Source organism: Symphalangus syndactylus, chromosome 1 (assembly GCF_028878055.3).
Source record: "Symphalangus syndactylus isolate Jambi chromosome 1, NHGRI_mSymSyn1-v2.1_pri, whole genome shotgun sequence".
NCBI classification, from domain to species: domain Eukaryota; kingdom Metazoa; phylum Chordata; class Mammalia; order Primates; family Hylobatidae; genus Symphalangus; species Symphalangus syndactylus.
Window position 1 is genome coordinate 140,838,134 of NC_072423.2, and position 21,517 is coordinate 140,859,650.

General features: G+C 36.3%; 1 long non-coding RNA gene across 6 annotated transcripts in view; it reads right to left on the reverse strand.

The window, feature by feature from the left end:
• Positions 1–21,517, reverse strand: part of LOC129486335 (uncharacterized) — a 106,250-nt gene that overhangs the window by 63,560 nt on the left and 21,173 nt on the right. For all 6 annotated transcript variants that reach the window (XR_010120357.1, XR_010120356.1, XR_010120353.1 and 3 more), the window contains exon 4: positions 9,084–9,190. This is a non-coding gene — a long non-coding RNA (uncharacterized lncRNA). The remainder of the gene's footprint in view (positions 1–9,083; positions 9,191–21,517) is intronic.

Below are 21,517 nucleotides of genomic sequence, written 5' to 3' on the forward strand. Positions count from 1 at the left end.
GCCTAAGCCTCCACAGTAGCTAGGATTACAGGCATGGGCCACCACGCCCACCTAATCTTTCTATTTTTTTAGCAGTGACGGGGTTTCACCATGTTGGCCAAGCTGGTCTCAAACTCCTGACCTCAAGTGATCCACCTGCCTAGGCCTTCCAAAGAGCTGGGATTACAGGTGTGAGCCACCATGCCCAGCCTAAAAGAAGATAATTGCTTTTGATGAGCAACTTATCCCTTAATATTGGAAATTGCTAAAATATATATTACTAATAACTGGTCAGTGTCTTTCACTTTTATCCTATGTTAATTTATTCTTCATTTAATTCCATTGTTTCCTGATTGATTTTCAATTTTGTGCTTCACTGTGACCTCTATTTTCTTTTCTTTTTGTACACATTAAGTCTACATTAGATATTCATGGTACAGTCATGTAGAATTTTATTCCAAGTGGAGATAGATCTTTATATGTATTATGATTATGTGCCTCCCTTTCTCTGCGTATATACATCCTCTCTAGCTGTATATAAAATTCTTTTTAAGAAACAGAACATTGGTTTATTCAGAACTACATCCTCTACAATTTAAAAGCTTTCAGGAGCCATTTTATATTTGCAGAATATCTCAATTGTTTTGAGTGGCTTTTCAAAACAAGATACTACAGCCAGAATTTTTTTTTTTCCAAAAGGCAGCTGGAATTAGAGACAGAATTGGCATTCTGTGCTATTAAATCAAAACTCCCCCATCTGTTTCTTAATCCCCTTGCAACATGGAGCCCAAAGGTTTAAATAAACAGACAGCCAAGTATTTATCCACTGGGCTAAATTTCTACTTACCTTTCCTCTTTGAATAAGGCACATTATCACTGCTGTGTTGTACTATATTAGTCATATAAAGTCATATGTAGCTAAAATACAACTGCATTCACTTTAGAAAATACCTGGAAGTGAAATGCATGGGAGAAATACCCTCAAACACTACAATATGTTGGTTAGATGGCTTTTCTTCAAATGTATTGCAGCATTTGGTCTGTAGTGTGGAAAAGGTGTACAAAAAATAGAAACTGACAGATTTTTTTAAATTCCTTATATAGACATCATAAAAGGGTAACAGACATGGCTTAATTCATTTACTAAGTTTTTGTTTAATTAGTGGATAACATTTAACTATCAAACTGTTTATGTGAAAACCCAGATTTCCAGCATTTTTTTATCGTAAGATGTGATTACCATGAGCTGAGTATCTGCTGTCCCTTAGTCAGAGGATGGACCTCCAGTTTGCTAATGTCTCGCCTCGCCTGCTTCACTAATTTGTATTACCTTCCTAACTCGTGTTGAAGACGGAATTTGTGGCTCTGCAAGAACTTAATGGACTCTGAAAGATGTCACAGGAAACTTGACTCAATACCATGAAGTATGGTGAGGCCAGTGACAGATTAACTCTTTACTAACAAAACCACAATAAAATGCATTATACGCACTGGTCAGCCGAGCCTTGGACAAATAGATAGATCTAAAGCATCATAATTCATGAAAGTTCTATAATATTAATAACAGATTTGCCCCACCTGAGATTTTCTGACCCTCAACAAAAGTATCAAAAACAAGATATATTAAGAAATTTTAGAGAACTTAGGTTTTTAGCATGTCAATAAATATTTGTTGTTTTTCCAAAGGTCTAGAAACCCTTGACTGAAGTGGGCTTTTCCACCTACAACTGGGTCAATTTAATACCTAAGGAAACTGCAAAATGCTTCTATTCTTAGCAGAGTCCTCTGAACCAAAAATGACTGATGGAGCAAATACAGACTCCAAAAGCGTGCCCAAGAAAGGAAAGGAAATCCCTAAATCTAATCCCAAACAGATTATTTCTAACGAGTTCCTCCAGTAAATAAAAGAAACAATATAAATTGCAACTTTCAAAAAAAACTCTCATTTGTTTAATTTTACACAATTTGTGAAGAAATGTTAGTAAGAGATAACATTCTGGAGTCTTCCACAGTTACAGTCCTGTCTTAAATCTCAATATGATGTACAACTGTCAAGACCAAGATAGAACTTGACCTAATTATGAGAGTATCTTTCCATCACAATAGCACTGATTAAGGGCTTAGTTTACCTTTAGACAATTCTCTCCCTTTAAATGGCATTTATATTAATCCATCCTATGTTGCTGACAGAAAAGCTCAGTCATAATGCATTGTCAGGTGTTTTTATCTCATGCAAGAGCTTGCTCTCATGAGCAATTATAATCTAATTAAAGTCATTAATGTTTATTCCTTTGGGAAATATAGTTATTCATAGACATCAGAATCTTTTATGTTTTCCCACCACTATATAATTCATATTTTGTTTCTCACTTCTAAGACTCTTCAGGAGTCATTTTCCTGTCACCCTAAAATAGAAATGTACCCTTTGGCAATGTTTTCAATATAGCTATTTGCAGTTAGATTGAATAAAAAATGAATAATGTGTTTATTAGGAGTATCAGGAGTGGAAATGCAACTTTTCTCATTATGTTATATTAATGTTTCTGCTCAGCTACATGATATTAATAATTTTATAACATAAATAGTAGATTAAGTTTTGAAAAGTCGTAACACCTACAGGAACATACCTGGACTGGAAATTCTTCCACATAGTGGCAATATCCTTTAAATCAACATAAAAATACAAATATGGTATAAACTTTTAAAATTTAATTTTCCTGGGAAGTGTTTTTATTTTTTAAAACTAGGACGCATTTTTGTATTGATATTATAATATTTCTATGAACACATTCTCCAATATACCTAGAGGGTCCTTAACTAAATAATACATGTATTAGAAAAGAAAGACAACAAAATTTTTTATACTGTTTACCTATCATTGCACAAGTCATATACTCTATTTCAAAGGACAAATAAGCATAAATGTTAATAGACAATAATGATACAACTTTTTGAGAGTTTACTGTGCCAGCCACGAGCTTAAATGTTTCATCCACCTCATTAAATCCTCATATCTTATTAGGATTATCCTCTTTTAACAGGGGAAACTGGAGCACAGAAAGATTAAGTAACTTGTCAAAAGTCAATCAGCTAGTAAATGATGGAGCCAGAATACAGTTGACTCTAGTGCCTGGACTTCTACCATCTTTTCCTATGCTATACTCTCTCCTAAATTTAGAGCTTCTCCCTTTTTGAAGTTGTAGTTATTCAAGTGCTATCTATGAGTTCTGAACCTTCCTGACATTCGTTGAGTGACTGCTTGTGTGACATTATTGCAAAGTAGGTAAAATAAGTATATATTCAGCCACCATGCCTGCCACTTTACAAACTGCATGGATCTAGGCTTGTTATTTAAACTCTCTAAGCCTCAGTTTTTCATTCATAAGACGGTACATACCTCATAGAGCTGTTCAGAAAATTAAAGGAGGAATGCAAGTAAAGCACTTCACTAAATGTCTGGCTCGTAGAAAGCACTCGATAGATGTTAACTATTACTATTACTATGGCTTTAGTGTTCAAGTGCATGCATAAGGTGCTCTTTTAAGGAGTCAAGAGACTTCCAGGAATCATCAAATAAAAACACAATTTCATGTCTAATACAAGGCTGTGTTGCTTTTGTTTTTGTTTTTGTTTGTTTAAACACTAAAACGGGGAGCCTTTCAACAATGTGGATATTATCCATGAAATAAATAATCAATGATCTTACTGCTGGAGTTGCAGATTTTTCTGGTAGATTAAGAATACAAATTAAGTAATAGGAAAGTAGCTATGCCTTTCAAGCTGTTGTTTTTTAAAAAAAACAGTACTTCTTAATGGTATATAAGAATAATGGTGAATCAGAAATATTTTGTAAGAATTTTGTAAAAATCTGTAAGACAGTCCTAACACTTTCTTCAGTACTCTTTACTAAAAGCCAATAATTGATACTTAGAAAATAAGGTCTTGAAATAACATCCCTATGGTTATGTCCTCCTTGTCTATACGGCAAATATTTTTAAGAATATTTTTACCCAAATTTACAATCCTTTCATCTATGAATGTTACTGTTAATGGTTCCCAAACTTTAAATCACCCTAAAGATGATGACAATTTTAATCAAGTGAGGTACGTTATTGACAAAAGGATTTCAAAAAGGTAGAATTACTGTGATACTAAAGAGTTTTAGCTTTCAGGGTCCCTCATTTGCATGGGGTCCTTCCAAGACCCTGGGATGCTGAGTGGGTGATACATTTGGCTTGAGTTTAATGTGCATTATTTATGTGGCTCACAGTCACTTCCCTGTATAGTTAAGTTATTGCTGGCTTTCCTAGTATAGAAATGGATTCCAAAAATACTCCTAATGCCCACTGTGGTGAGTTATCCAGCATTTTTTTGCAAAGGTGAGAGACAGAGTCCTATCATGATATGAATATGCCTATGGTAGTCAAAACTGGAATTATGTGAGAAGAAATTAGATTGTGAATGTATGGAACCATAAGTTGGTAGGTGGAAAATAATTATACAGATGTGTTGGCAGTTATTTAATAAAAATATTAATTTCTCTGGATCTTTAACTGTTCGAGGGTTTTGTCCCAGCTTTTTAAACTATTCAATCGGTTACTTTTTTCTAATTTTAAATAATTGTGGACTTTTATGCCTAACTTTGCACTTGTAATTTTCTATCCTTTTACATAAAAGAGCTCAAACCACATAGGCTTTAGTCTCACAAAACCTGGATCTACCTTGACCATAATATGTAATAAAAGACTGATTATCCTATTTCCCCACTTTTCCCAAATAGAATTATCTTAAGGTCAAATAAAATCTTTCTCACTGCAAAAAATAAGGCTTCTATGAAAAAATAAAAGTATAAGAGAATCAGAACCCAGCCAAATTAGGAATAGGAAATCTTTAAAAATCCTCATTTGGGCACAGTGGATCAATGTCTGGCAGAAGGATCACTTGAACCTGGAGGTCAAGGCTACAGTGAGCTTTGATCGCTTCACTGCAGTCCAGCCTGGACGACAGAGTGAAACCCTGTCTCAAAAAAAAATTAACTTAAATTTATAAAGTTAAAAAAATTAAAAATTCAATTATTGTTCTTCACATGCCAACATAATGATCCATAAATACATTAATTTCAGCATCCATTCACATAGTCAAGGTATGCAATAATGTTATCTGAGCTAACACCTTTTAAGGATGAAAGATATTAATCTAATTTTAAAATTAGTCTTTTTGGAATATGCCTAGTACCTGAGAGAAAAGGTTGGCACAATTTAACCTTGATAAAAGCACAAAACTATACATACCCATGTATAAATACAAATGTAAAAATCTTTCCTCAATTTTTCAATTTTGGGAAGACCAAAGTAAGAATAGCTGCAATCCAGAATTTTCCAAAAGCGTTAAATTCATTCCAGGGAAGGACTGCCTGAGTCTATAGCAGTCTTCATTTACTGGTCACCCTAAAATTTCATCTAAAAAGTTTTGGTCAATATTTGAATTGATCTAAAATTTCCACCCTGCCCAGGGAATCCCAGAAGCTGGTATTCCTCACCAAACACTTGTATAATATCCATTGAGCATTTTGTTCCAGGCATCATAAGCTACCTAAAAGCCCATCTTGATTTTACAGTAATTGACATAGCAAGTGAAATGATACTGGGCTATTAGGTGCCATATGAAAAGTGTGAAAACATCACTGAATCAATAGATGATAATATTCATTTAAACTAACTCCTGAGGCAGGGTGGGGGGAAGGCATTGAACTCAGCATGATGAAAAGATTGTAATTTATTAACTGTAATCAGTAAAGACCTTTTGCCCATAAGTTTGGCATTTACTCATACTCTGGCACAATAATAAAGAAAACCATAAAACCAGATTCCCCAAAGGCTAAGTACTTCAATATTTGGCAACTGGGGGCAATAGTCTTACATTTTGCCATTAAACCATTTTCTCCAAGAAATCTGCCGAAAGAGGATATTGAAATTACATAGTATTCTAGCTCCACCAAGTGACAGCTTTATATTGTTACTGCGTTGCTGCTACTCATCTGCCAACCTCTGAGGGGTACACTAACAAAATAATACATTCTACTTAAAACATGCTCATTCAGCTAGCCAAACTTGAGGGGATTTTTTTCTATTCAATCAGGATGCAAAAAAAATTATATTTGTACTTCTAAAATTCTAGTCTCAATTCGGCCTTCCTAATATGTATGTTTGAAATTGAAAATCTTATGTAATTATTGCAATGTATTATGTCATAGTCCATTCCAAGTTTATGACTACTTTTGTTGAAAAAATATGGGATGCAATTTTACTATTCTACCCAGACATTTGCGTTTTAGAAATTAAAGTTTATGCAATTCAAAGTAGTCGTCTTTCTTTAAAAATCTACAAAGAAAACAAGTAAGAATCACGGATATTTTTAAAGAACAGTTATTTATCTGGCTCAGAATTCTTGTCTATAAACTACAGAATAATAGGAGAGCTTTTTTGTCAAATAAAGGCTATATTTCTTTTAAAAGTAGCATATGTTCATTATTTGAAATAAATAATTAACTTATGACACAGGAATACATTTTTAAAAGAGAACAAAAAATTTAAAATTATTCATAATTTCTTCACCCAAAAGTATCCAATATTATATTCTAGTGGATAATATCAGGTTATTTGCTAAACATATATTTACATATGTATCGGGGGGTACAAAAACAGCATGCTATAATACAAGCTATTTTGTAGTATGCTTCTTTTTTTCTTTTTTATATTTTCTTTTCTACATGCACAGCTGTGAGCTTTTTTCTTCATGAAGGTTATAATGTATAACATCGTATTACACAGCTGCGTAGTATATCAATGTATGAACATATTCTTTGTATATATCCAATGTCCTATTGTTAAACTTTTTTGTTGCTGCCAGTTTTCCTCTATAACAGGCAACTCTGAATATACAATTTTGCATGATATAGTTTTATTAATATCAGATTAAACTACCTTTAAAGCAAAAAGCATGATTAACAAAAAAGAATTACTACTTCATGTTTAAAAGGGTCATTTCACCAAAATAACAGAAAAATTTTAACTTGTCTACATCTAAAGCATAACTTTAAAAGCAAAAATTGACAGAACCAAATGATGTTGACATTATATAACGAATTCATACAGAGAGTTTTACATATATAGGAAATTATATAAGGATTTTTATACTTTTGATTGTTGCTAGGTAAGAGTATATTCTTACCCCCAAAATGGTAAGAATTTAGAAAATTTATATATATATTCAATGTTCATTTATTATTTAATAATTTAAATTTTAAAAAGTAAAAGGATATCCTTTTACCAAACTACAAAAATAAATGGATTGAGAATGAACCTTCTCAGCTGCCTAGAAAATTGCACACATTCTACCTCCTAAATCATGTGAAGAAATGAAGAGTTCTCAAGAAACTTAAAGCTAGGAGCCTGAAATTTATAAGCACTAGTGAATGGCAGCAGGGACCATATTTTCTGAACCATCCATTATGGCTGCCCCACGAGTCCCCACTGAGTAATGGTGTGTATTCCAAATGTTTTAAGTCCATTTTTTGGAACTCAGGATACATTATTCTCATAGAAACAATGTTACAGACAATGTATTAATAGAATAGCCCACACAAGTCCACTTAACTCATACTATAGATGAATTATATTGTTAACTAATAGGCCCACAGAACCCAACCATCATCAACAGTATTGTTTCTCAGGGAAAATTAATACCAACTTCACCCCAAACAGCATAGTTCTTGTTTCCCCTAATGTAGCTCTAGGAATGAGAGGGTAAACTTTCCCCCACGTGCTAATCAAAGCCACGGGGGTAGAATTCCAGTGACTCTAGAGGTTCTTGGAAAGAAATTTAGGAAATAAAAAAGCATCCCACAGTTATAGCCCTCCCTCACCCACTACCCCAACCAAATCTCCCCAGCTAGACAGTCTCAGACACAACCAATGATAGCGAGGAAGAGTCCTGATCACACCCAGAAGCTGCAATATCAGAACTTTTCATCCATTCCCAGTATGCTTTGTGAAGAGAACCTATGGCAACCAGGCCTAGAAAAGACTGCTGTGGTCAAGGTTCTTGTCTAAGGTAAGTATTTCAGTTCAGTATTCAATCAAGGGCTGTCTGAACTGTAGCAAATAAATATTACCAATAGGAGATTGGGGGATAATAAGATATTCCCTTACCTGAAGCAGAAGAGACCAAGAACACATTATTGGGCCAGGGAGGCCCATTGGCCTGTCACTCAGAGCACAGGATTGTGGGTAAATGGACTTTCTCTAGATGCTCTATAACACCCTTGGGAGACAAGTGGGTGACAGGTACAATCCCTTCATTTTTCACCAAGGGTAAATGAAGCCCAGAAAGTGTAGGTGGCAGAGTTCCAGAAAGCTTTTCAAAAAGTAAGAAGCTAACCTTCCAAAGCCAGCCACTTTTCTTTCTAGGTGAAAAGTCTTGCATCAAGTACAAGTATTTCATGTTAAGACTTGCTAAAAAGTCTTCTGGGATTTGTTGATAAAGCATCGCTCAGGTCTCAGGCAGAAGAAAATAGCAATTTATAACTGTGACATTTTGCAAATGTTTCAACCCTCAGCATAGCTAATTATGCTTCCTAGAGCTTTTCCTATAATTTTCTTGACTATTTGAATTAGTGATAAATGACTTGCATATTTCTTCTGATTACACATGAAATCAAACCTTCTTACTTCTAGTGTTTTTCTCCCTCTACTTCTTTCCTAATTATCTGGACTAATCAGAAAGAACACTGATATCTACTCTCACTTCTAAGAAATATGTGATATATAATTTTTATCCATACATGTCAGACTTATCAAATTCATCTTCCAACTCTAGGAAAGATAGTCTTGTGATCTACTTTATGTTCAAATTATCTTTATAAATTATATTTTATTATGTAAGTCCATATTTTCATCCCAAGTAGGACTTCTCAGAAATCTCCTTGGACTGAAGGAAGTAATAGTTACTGAAATACAGTATTTCAAAAAAAGATGTCAAATACACAATATAGAAAAGAGAAAGAGAACAAAACTGGCAGAATAATAACAATAGAGGTCTCTTACTCTCGTTATTTAAGCCATAGAAATTCTAGTTACACTTTCATCTGGCATCTCAATTGAAGTTCTTCAAGGCATTCAGCATGTCAACCTTCTCAGGATGTTTCTTCATCCTAAGGAAAAGAGTAACGTGCACTTCAGAAGTGTTCACTTTTTAAAAATTCATTTCTGAACATAGATGCTAGCCTTCTCTGACTTCGTCTGTAGTCAAGCATAAGGTCCTTAATGCTCACTGTCTCCTGGGATAATTAGCTAGGCAAGTAATTTAAAAGAACACAAATGCCAAAGAAGAACAATAAGAAAACTGGCAATTTTCGCTGGGTGACTTATGGGTCCTAATGTCTCTGCTGTCATTTGGAATGTGTGAACCATGCTGGTAAATAAATGAAAAAGCCATAGGTGGCCACACAATCACAACGGTCAGCAGCAGGACAATGAATAAGGGAGAATAAGCTGGATCAGGGAACAAAGAAAGGGACTAGAGACAAAATGAACTTCTTTCTTTCCATTAATCACAAGACTCTATGCCTCTTTCTTCTCTATCACATACAATTTCCCCCTAAATCTGAGACTGATATCTAAGAATAAAAAGTGCATTTTAGTCTGGAGTTATTTTGCCACCAACCAGAGGACCAGTCACCCACAGAAACATGGGCTGCCAGATTCTCACAGCTGCCCAGAATCAGCAGCTATGAAAAAGAGAAGCCTGCTGATTTTGCTGTCCTGTGCAGAAGAGGGGAAGCTTCATTACAGACACCTCCAAGGCAAGTTGGAAGTGAGAATGGGTTGACTCCAAACAGAGGTGCAGTGAGAATAGGTTGACTCCAAACAGAGCTGGAGAGAGAATCTACCATGTACTAATGACAAGAGAAAAATAACGTCAAGAAAATAAAGAAATAAAGAAAAGTCAAGTCACATGTAGCTTCAAGAATCTTGCCTGCAAGAATCTTATTTCAATATATATAATTTGGGTTTTTATTTTCTCAGTTTCTCTACCATTATTTTTTTCATACAGTAGGCCACGTGTGTGTACATTGAATAAATGAATGGGATGTGGTCAGCTTCTCCCTACTCATGCTTCAAATCTTTACTGATGCTGGAGCTTAATAATGCTTACAGAAATTGTGTGGAGTCATAAAAACATTCAGCAATATACATTTGTCAAAGAATATTAATTTATGTGAAGAGACGGACACAGTATATTGCTAAATTAACAATACAGTACAACAACAGTATATTGCTAAATTAAAAACAACAGTACACAAAACATAGTTATACTATGTTACTATTTTAGATACATTATATATTTATTCATTCCATCAGCAAATATTTATTGAGCTTCTACTATATGCCTATCACTATTAAATTCATAACAATCTTTTGCCCTTGAAGATTAAATGGGGAGGAACTAGAGAATCAACAATGACAATAAATAATAGATGTAATAAAATAAGTACATTACATAGTCCGTTAGAAAATCTTAAATTCTGTTAAGAAAAGCACAGTGAAGCAGGACAATGGGGATTGGAAGCGAGCATTGTAGATGGGGATGAAATGTGGAAATGGGTTGCAGTTTTAAATAGTGTGGTCAGGATAGGCAATTTTTGAATGTGGGATTTGAGCACAGACTAGAAGGCGAGGAGGTATGAGGCAGATTACCCCACTTTGAAAAGACAGCCAGAGCAAAGGCCTGAAGGTGGGTGTGCCTGGGGTACATAAACAACAACAATGAGGTGAGTCTGTCTAAAGAAGAGGAAACAAGTGAGAGAAAAGAAAGTTAGATAGGTACTAACAGTATCAGATGATGTGGGTCCTTATATGACAAATGTAGTTTTTTTTATATTAATACTAGAAAGGCACAAGCTAAAATAATTTTCTTTTTTGCTGTTTTAGAATTGCAAATAATTTATATTTTCATTGTTCTTTTCTATGTACTGGTTTAAAAATTAGGAAAAGAAGTTATCATAAGAAACAATTCTAATAAAATTTAGAATAAATTAAAGCTATGCTAACCCCTCATTCCCTATTACTGCTATGACGAGGGTATACCTTAAAAGTTCAGGCTATGGGCTGGGCGCAGTGGCTCATGCCTGTAATCCCAGCACTTTGAGAGGCCAAAGCGGGTGGATCATGAGGTCAGGAGATTGAGACCATCCTGGCTAAAACGGTGAAACCCTGACTCTACTAAAAATACAAAAAAAAAAAAAAAAAATTAGCCAGACGTGGTGGCAGGCACCTTTAGTCCCAGCTACTCGGGAGGCTGAGGCAGGCGAATGGTGTGAACCCAGGAGGCGGAGCTTGCAGTGAACCGAGATCACGCCACTGCACTCCAGCCTGGGCAACAGAACGGGAGTCCGTCTCAAAAAAGAAAAAAAAAAAAGTTCAGGCTATGAGCACACACCTTGCAAGCCACAGTCTTTCTCCCCATAACACAGAAGATAAAAGAGAATCAATAGTCTCGTGCAGCTCAAAGATCAGAGCTCACGCACATTAGGGCTGCTGCTCATTAGAGCCAGTGTCTCCAGTGGTTTCATCTGACAGACTCAGTGCCCTGCCATCTAGGCCTGTGACAGTCCCACCTGACCAATTCCTGCCTTAGTCGTTCCATTCAACAAACACTGACTGAGCACATATTACCAGGAATATGGATCTCTGCTGCTGTAGGCCCAAAATCTAAGAGACTATCTGCTAAACCAACAATTACAGTAAGCTGTAATAAAAGATATAATAAAGGTAAATAGAGGGTGTCCCCAGAAGAATAGCCTGAGCATGGTGTGGGAAGGATAAGAAAGCCTTCCAGGAAGGGAATGGCTGAGGTCAATCTTAAAGGATAAATGGGAACGAGGCAGCAGGATGGGTGGGCAGGCAACTTGGCAGAGAAGACAACTTCTGCAAAGGCATAAAAACAAAAGACAGATGTGTTTCTCAGACATTAATGTGAATATAAATCACTAGAAGATGTTAAAATGTAGGTTTGGGTTCAGGAGGTCAGGGTGAGGCCTGAGATTTTGCATTTCTAACAAATTCTTAGGTGTTGCCAACACTGCTGGCTGAAGGACCACATCTGCTGGATGGGGACCACGCTTTGCAATACTGGAACTAGAGCAGTGTGTTTCCAAACTTTGCTGTATATTGGAATCATCTGGAGACTTTTTAAAAGTACTGATGCCTGGATCCACCCTCAGACATTCAGATACAGTGGATCTGAGATGCAACTTGCACATCAGAGTTTTTTAAGTCTCTCCCAGATGGTCCTATCATGCAGCAACATTTGGGAATCACTGACATTCAAAAACACAAAAGAGGATACAATTCCTGTGGGGAACTGGAAGGAAATGTAATGGGTGAGGTCAGCAGCTGCAAATCAAAAAGATCCCCCAAATTGTCACACTAGGAAGTCGGGAGATATATATCTCATCTCTTGAATAGCTAATAAATTCTCAAAACTATTACATGAAAATCCAAACTCCTGATTTTCACTCCCCCAACATAAACATCAAAAAAAGCTTTGCCCCTTGTTTAGTCTTTCCCAGCTCAGTAAATCTCAGCTTTTCCTTCCTGGTACTCAAGGAGTCTTCCTTGAAGCCTACTCCCCACATCCAAACTAGCAGTAAATCCTATCAGCTTTACCTTCTAAATACATCCAAAACTGTCTGAGATTTCTTCAAAATAATATAGTAGGAGGATTGAATGGGTAATAAACAAGAGAAAATTGGTCCTGAGTTACTAATTTTTTTGAAGTTGGAGGGGTTTCTTATATTCTTTTCTTCACTTCCATATATATTCTATGTTTTCCACCATGAAAAGTTTGCATATGTATTTTTACCACCTTTGTCACTACTGCAAAGGTCTAAGGCACTCCCAGCTCTTAGGTGGGTTATGGCAAATGCTCCTTAATTGCCTCCTAAGCCCTTTCTAATGGCTTTCAGTCTTGCCCCATTTCCAGCTCTTCTCCACAGAGCAACAGAGGTATCCAGTTCAGTAGACTCATATTACTCCTCCACTCAAAAGTCTCCAGTGGCTTCCCAACTCACCCACAAGAAAAACTAAAATCTTCACAATAGTCCATAATCTGCACGGCCCCTGCATCATTTCTTTTTACCTCTTTGATCTTATTTTCTACTTATTTCTTCACTTTAAAGATACAAGCCTTCTTAGTTTTTCTTCAAAACTCCAAGACATTTCCTCTCCTTGTTGCCTGTGAGGTGACTGCTACCTCTATCTGGAATGCTTTCCTCCTAGATATCCTCATGGCTTGTCCTCACCTCCTTCAGGTCCTCACTCAAATACCATTGCCTTTGTGAGACTTTTCTGACTTTTCCATTCTCTTTGTTTTTAATTGACATATAATAATTGCACATATTTATGAGTTACACTGTGACGTTTCAATGTGTATATATATTGTGCAATGATCAATCAGGGTGATTAGCATACCCATCACCTCAAACACTTGTCATTTCTTTGTGGTAAGAACATTTAAATTCCACTCTTCTGGCTATTTTGAAGTATGCAATACATTATTGTTGACTATAGTCATCCTACTAAGCAATAGAACACCAGAACTAATTTCTCCTACCTGTTACTTTGTACCCGTTGACCAACCTCCCACCATTCTCCTTCCCTGTACTTTCCCCCAGCTTCTGGTAACCACTATTCTACTCTCTACTTCTATATAAAATCAATTTATTTAGATTTCACATATGGGTGAGATCATGTGGTATTTGTTCTTTTTTCTTTTCTTTCCTTTTTTTTTTTTTTTTTGAGACGGAGTCTCGCTCTGTTGCCAGGCTAGAGTGCAGCAGCACGATCTTGGCTCACTGCAACCTCCACCTCCCAAGTTCAAGCGATTCTCCTGCCTCAGCCTCCCAAGTAGCTGGAACTACAGGCACATGCCACCATGCCCGGCTAATTTTTGTATTTTTAGTAGAGACGGGGTTTCACCATGTTGGCCAGGATGGTCTCGATCTCTTGACCTCGTGATCCGCCCGCCTCAGCCTCCCACAGTGCTGGGATTACAGGCATGAGCCACTGCGCCCCGCCCAGTATCTGTTGTTCTGTACCTAGCTTATTTCACTTAATGTCCTCTAGGTTGATCCATGTGGTTAAAAGCGACAAAAATTCATTCTTTTTATGGCTGAATCATATTCCATTAGGTATGTACACCACATTTTATCCATTCATCCATTGGTGGATATTTAGATATGTAGATTGATTCCATATCTTGCCTATTATGAATAGTACTGCAATAAACATTGCAGTGCAGACATCTCTTTGACATACCGATTTCATTTCCTTTGGATATACACCAGTAGTAGGATAGTTGGATCACATAGTAGTTCTAGTTTTAGCTTTTTCTTATTTTTCTCTTTCTTGCATAGACAGGGTTTCACTATTTTGCCCAAGCTGGTCTTCAAGAAATCTTCCCTCCTCAACCTCCCAAAGTGCCAGCATTACAGGAATGAGCCACCACATCCACCTTTATTTGTAATTTTTTGAGGAATCTCCATACTGTTTTCTATAATGGCTGTACAAATTTACACCCCACCAACAGCATACAAGAAGAGTTCCCCTTTCTCCATATTTGAGTCAACATTTGCTATTTTTCATCTTTTTGATAATAGCCATTCCAACTGGGGTGAGGTGATGGCTCATCGTGGTTTTGATTAGTATTTCCTTGATGATTAGTGATGTTAAGGATTTTTTCATATACCTGTTGGCCATTTGTAGGACTTCTTTTAAGAAATATTTATTCAGAGCTTTTTCCCATTTTTGATCGAATTTTTTTTGCTATTGAGTTGGGTTTCTTAGGTATTCTGAATATTAACTTCTTAGTTAATGCATAGTTTATAAATATTTTCTCCATTTCTGTAGGTTATCTCTTCCCACTCTGTTGATTGTTTGCTTTGCTGTGCAGAAGCTTTTCAGTTTGATGTAGTCCCATTTGTCTATTCTTGCACTTGTTGCCTGCCCTTTTGACATCTTTTCCAAAAAGTCCTTGCCCAGACTGTCATAACTGATTTCTCTTTTTTAATTTGAAGCCCTGCCTCTAGCACTACCTCGCCTGAATTTCTTTTCATATGCATTTATCATGACCTGTCATAATACTTGTTTTACATATTAATTCAGTCATTCTCTAACTCCTCTTTATCGACCCTTATCCTGGCCTCTCACAGGCAGTTAGAGTGTATGCTCTATAAAAAGAAAGATTTTTGTTTGTCTTTAAATGCCCTATATTTCAAATTCCTTGAACATGTCTCTCAGCAGATGGTAGTTACTCTATAAATATTTGTTGACTGATTGAATTGATCAGTCAATCAACTAACATTTGTTTCCCTCTTGGATAAGAGACTTCTACCCCACTTAGCATAGTTGTACCACAATATCAAGAGATGATAGCTCCTATTATGATATATATTTCCCTGTAGCAGGGTTGAGCAAACTTTTTCTCTGTAAAAGGCCCACTTTTTTTTCAAGTCATACAATCCTTTCTGCTACAACCACTGAACTCTGCCACTGTAGAAGGAGTTAGAGATAGTAGATAAACAAAAGGGCATGATTGTGTTGGAGTGAAACTTTATTTACAGGTTTAGCCCACGGGCCATAGTTTGCCAGCCCCTGCTTTAAAACAGAGATTCCCAATTTCATTACTTAAATATGTGCAAAAGAATTGCCTATATCATGTCAAGTAATGCAACCAAAAGCAGTAGAAATAACCAAATCCCACAAAATAGGTAAAATAACTTCAAATAATAAAAGGCTGATGTGACCAACTAATTCAAGACTATTATTAAGGCAGTTTGGCATAGCTTAATAGCACTTAGCATTTTTTAGAAATAATGGTGCACCTGATAATTGGTGAAGTTTTGTGAAATATTATTTTATGCTTAAAATATCTACAATTGTTTCTACTTCTTGCACTGAACCTTGACTAACATAGCATACACTAATCTAACTTGCCCAGAATAATTTATATACATTCTGTCTATAGTATTCCTCTGATCCATGAGTAAATTATATGTACGTCTGTGTACATGCAGACATATCTGTGTGTGTATGACACAAATAGTTTGGGTAACTTTCTCTTTTGAAAAGTTTAATTCATAAAGCCACACTTTCTAATATAATTATTTAAAATTATTTTGATTATCTGTTTTAGAATATTTTCAGGTTAGTAAGCAAATTTAGAATACCTACTTTATAGAATATGTTTTATCTATTTTTTTATTAATAAATAATTTATTATTAATAAAAACCAAGACTGTTTGCCTAACTCTAGATTTCCTACTTTCCTCCCTGACAACTAGTACTGGCTCACTGATGCAAAGTGCAACTTCTTTCAATGCCTAACTCTAGATTTCCTACTTTCCTCCCTGATGACTAGTACTGGCTCAGTGATATAAAGTGCAACTTCTTTCAGTGCCTAACTCTAGATTTCCTACTTTCCTCCCTGATGACTAGTACTGGCTCAGTGATGTAAAGTGCAACTTCTTTCAATATTATGAAAATGTACCATTAGGCCAGGCCCGGTGGCTCCCACCTGTAATCTTAGCACTTTGGGGATGCTGACGCAGGCATCAAGACTGGCCTGGACAAAATGGTGAAACCCCGTCTATATAAAAAATACAAAAATTAGCTGGGTATGGTGGCGTATGCCTGTAGTCCCAGCTACTTGGGAGGCTGAGGTGGGAGGATCACTTGAGCCTGGGAGGCAGAGTTTGCAGTGAGCCAAGATCACACCACTGCACTCCAGCCTGAGTGACAGAGTGAGACTCTGTCGAAAGAAAGAAAGAGAGAGAGAGAGAGAGAGAGAGAGAGAGAGAGAAAGAAAGAAAGAAAGAAGAAAGAAAGAAAGAAAGAAAGAAAGAAAGAAAGAAAGAAAGAAAGAAAGAAAGAAAGAAGGAAAGAAAGAAAGAAAAAAGAAAGAAAGAGGGAAGAAGGGAGGGAGGGAGAGAGGGAGGGAGGGAGGGAGGAAGGGAGGAAGGAAGGAAGGAAGGAAGGAAGGAAGGAAGGAAGGAAGGAAGAAAGGAAGGAAGGAAGGAAGGGAAAAAATGTACACTTTATCAAAAAGGAGGCAGATTCATTAAGAGTACTCATATATGCTACAAGTAGGAATATCTCTGGCAAATGGTTCACTCATGAGGAGAAGGAGCCAGAAATACAAGATTGGCACACTACAGCAGAATAGAGAAAGGGATGCTAACTCAAAACAGGCGACAGGCTTTCACTTCAGAGAAGTGGCCAGATGAGCAAGGTACAATGTCCAAAGGAATAATAAAATAAACTGCATCACAATTTCATTTCCAATCAGATCTATCTTCTAGTGTATTAATTCCACCTTCAGCTGAGTCAAATCTTTTCAATCTGCTGAGTTTTTAGTATCAGTGACTGTATTTTTTATTTCTAAAAGTTCAATTTGGTTGTATGTATTTCTTTTTTTAAATTTTCTTGGTCTTTTTTTATATTTTTTTTTTCTTTCACGCTTTGGATTTCCTGTTTATATCCTTAACCATTTTATGCATATTTATTTTCTCTTTACTATTCAATAGTTCTTTTATGTTTTTGATAGTATATTACTAAAGCTTATCGTGTATGCTGATTCTCAATTGTGGCATGTTGTTTTCTTATGTATTTGGCAATTTTGTATTATGAAATCTTCAGCAGCAGGATTCTATTGGTGGTAATTCTATCTGGATTGAAGATGTCCCTTCAAAGAAGTTTTACATTTACTTCACCAATGCTCAGGGTTTTTACACGCTTTAAAGAAAGATATTGGTGGCTGCGCACGGTGGCTCACATCTGTAATCCCAGCACTCTAGGAAGCCGAGGTGGTTGCATCACATAAGGCCAAGAGTTCGAGACCAGCTGGCCAACATAGCGAAACCTTGTCTCTACTAAAAATACCAAAAAAAAAAAAGGTAGCCAGGCATGGTGGTGCACATCTGTAGTCCCAGCTAGTCGGTAGGCCAAGGCAGAAGAATTGAGGCCGAGGTTGCAGTGAGACGAGATTGTGCCTGGGTGACCGAGAAAGACTCTGTCTGCAAAAGGGAAGGGATAGGGGAGGGAAGGGGAGGGAAGAGGAGGGGAGAGGAGGGGAGGGGAGAGGAGGGGAGGGGAGAAGGGAACGGAAGGGAAGGGGGAAAGGAAAGGAAAAGGAAAAGGAAAAGGGAAAGGAAAGGAAATCAGGAAGCTTTCTGGGTAAAATAATTTGCCATATTGCCAGAATTAGAAGTAGAAAATGGTGGCATGATGCCACAAATTTAGCAGGATATGTTCAAACTAAGCATCCCTTTTTTCACCAAACTGATGAAAAAAAGAAAAGCAAACTAAGCATTTAAAATCTAAAGAAAAACTACTACAATTATTCAGGGATTTATAAAGTCACACAACACTAATATAGAATTTTACAAAGTGTCATTAAATACAGTAATAAAAATGTAGAAACTTCTTTAGAGGTTTCTCATTTTAAAGCAAAAGTAAAAAGCACAGCCACGTCCATTGGGGAAACACTTGTTCTTTCTGTCATGGTAAAAATGGCTAAAATAATACAAAAGAAAGAGCATATGATGAAGCCTAAATGCATTTCTTTGTCAGCAAATATTGTTAGACGATATATAGAAAACATTACAGTAGAGTGCAGAAACAAATGTTGCAACAAATTATATAGTGTTGAAAGTTTGCTATATATTTAGATGAAGCACTGATGTTTCTAACACATTTTAGCTATGGTATTTTCTGGATTCTATTTCCAATAATAAAACACATGAATAACTGCTTTTTTTTTGTATGTGAGCTGTTTAAAAAAAAAAACAAGTAATATTTTCCTTCAATAATAAATGGTTTCTTTTAGAAAAACTATGATACATGAAAAATTGTGGGGCAACTATTTGAATTAGAATTTTTTAAATTCCCAAGCAAGGATACAGATAAAATGCCCCACATGAAATACATTTTCTTTCTCAGTCACAAGTGAGCTGTCATGAAGAATATGGTGAAGCCTGAAGAGAGCAAAGTGCTACAGGATGTTATGGGTGAGGTTAGTTTCATAGAAACAAGACATTTAAAATTTTAGAGGACTGTTTGCACTCTCTTATGGAATGTAACTAATTTAGATCAAGTTTTTTGGAAAGAAAATTCTGACATGGAGAGCTGCATATAGAAATGATATTGGGGCCGGGGGCAGTGGCTCATGCCTGTAGTCCCAGCATTTTGGGAAGCCGAGGCAGAAGGATAGCTTGAGCCCAGGAGTTTGAGACCAGCTTGGTAAACATTGTGAAACCCTGCCTCTACAAAAAAATGCAAAATATTAGCCAGCCGTGGTAGTGGGTACCTATAGTCCCCACTACCCAGGAGGCTGAGATGGGAGGATCACCTGAGCCAGGGTGGTTGAGGCTGCAATGAACAGTGATAAAAAAAAAAAAAAGAAAAGAAAAAAATTATATTGGGGAGTGCCCTCAGGCTCAACAGCCAAGGAAAAGTGAAGGAAGCAGGAATGAGCAAAAGAAGAAGATGAACTCTGATGCAGTTACCACAGTGTCCTCAACCAATCCCGTGGGGAGCTCAGACAGTCTGTCAGTATTGTCTCACCTTGCAGCAAACTAGCCAGGCCTTTTTTTCTTAAATTTATTTTATTTTTAAGTGACAAATAATAATTTTATGTATTTATAGAGTACAATGTGATGTTATTATATATGTATACATTGTGGGATAATTAAATCAAGCTAATTAACATATCCATCACCTCACATATCTATTATTTGTGGTGAAAACATTTAAAATCTACTCTTTTGGCAATTTTGAAATATACATTGTTGTTAACCATAGGCACTATGCTGTGCCAGAACTTACTTATTCCTCCTAACTGAAACCTTCTACTCTTCAATCAACATCTCTCCTTTCCCCATTCACTTGCTTTCCCAGCCTCTGGTAACCACTATCCTAAACTCTACTACTATGAGTTCAACATTTTTTACATTCTCCATGTAAGTGAGATCAAGTGGCATTTGTTGTTCTGTGCCTGGTTAATTTCACTTAGTACAATATCCTCCAGGCTCATCCGTGTTGTCAAAAATGATAGAATTTCCTTCTTTTTCAAGGCTAAGTAGTATTCCATTGTGCATATATATTACATTTTCTTTAACCATTCATCTGATGATGGACACTTAGGTTGCTCCCACATCTTTACTATTGTGAACAGTGTTGCAGTGAACATGGGAATGCAGATATCTCTTCAACATACTGATTTCAATTCCATCGGATATATACGCAGAAATGGGATTGTTGGATCATATAGTAGTTCTATTTTTAGTTTTTTGAGGAGTCTCCACACTGTTCTCTATACATTTACAAATTTACATTTCCACCAACAGCATAAGAGGATTCAGGCCTTTAAATTTACCATAGGCTGGTCTTTGGAGGAGACCTGCCTTCTGGGAAGCAGTGTGACCTTGGGTGAGACAGCTTTCTTTCCCTGAGTGCAATACCTAGAGAATGAAGCAACTGAGAGACTTCAGCCACCAACATAGTGCAGAAGGGCTGTGGAGAGTGTACCACAACATTCAATGAAGTAATCACACAGAGGATGGCAGGTAATATTGTAATAGAGTCCTTAATATAGTTGGCAAACTTACACGAGTTATTCATTTTCTCTTACGAAAAAAATCAAGTGACTTAAATATGCTGGATTTTACTAAAGATAATTAACTGACACTAAAATGTGACACACCATAAAAAAATTGAATCTAACAAAAAAAATAAGAAAATACTTCTTGAAAGACATTTATGCTATGGAGAGAGCTCTTTAAAAACCAAACTTTGGAAGTGTTTCCAGCATTATACGCTGTTGTTGTTAAAAATTACATAGACTATAGAAATTCGAATACTTGCACACTTAAGAAATCTGGAAAATAGCCAGGTGCAGTGGTTCATGTCCGTAATCCCAACACTTTGGGAGGCAGAGGCGGAAAGATCACTTGAGCTCAGAAGTTTGAGTACAGCCTGGGCAACACAGTGAGACCTCATTTCTACGAAAAAATAAAAATAAAAACATAGGTGTGGTGACACACACCTGTGATCCCAGATACTAGGGAGGCTGAGGCTGGAGGATTGCTTGAGCCTGAGAAGTTGAGGCTGCAGTGAGCCATGATCATGCCACTGCACTCCAGCCTGGGTGACAGAGTGAGACCTTGTTTCAAAAAGAAAAAAAAAAAAAAAGAAACCTGGAAAATTATTATAACTTGTTAAGAATATTAAAAGTTTAGTACATGTTAAAACTACATGTTAAATTTTTAAAGTATAGAGGTTGAATAAGCAAAAATTTTCCAGTTATTTTTTCAACAGAAATATTTACATAATTTTGGATTTGCTATGAAAGACAAATACTACAAATTAGCTGACATCACAAAGTTAGAAAGATCTCAGATTAACAACTTAACACTACAACT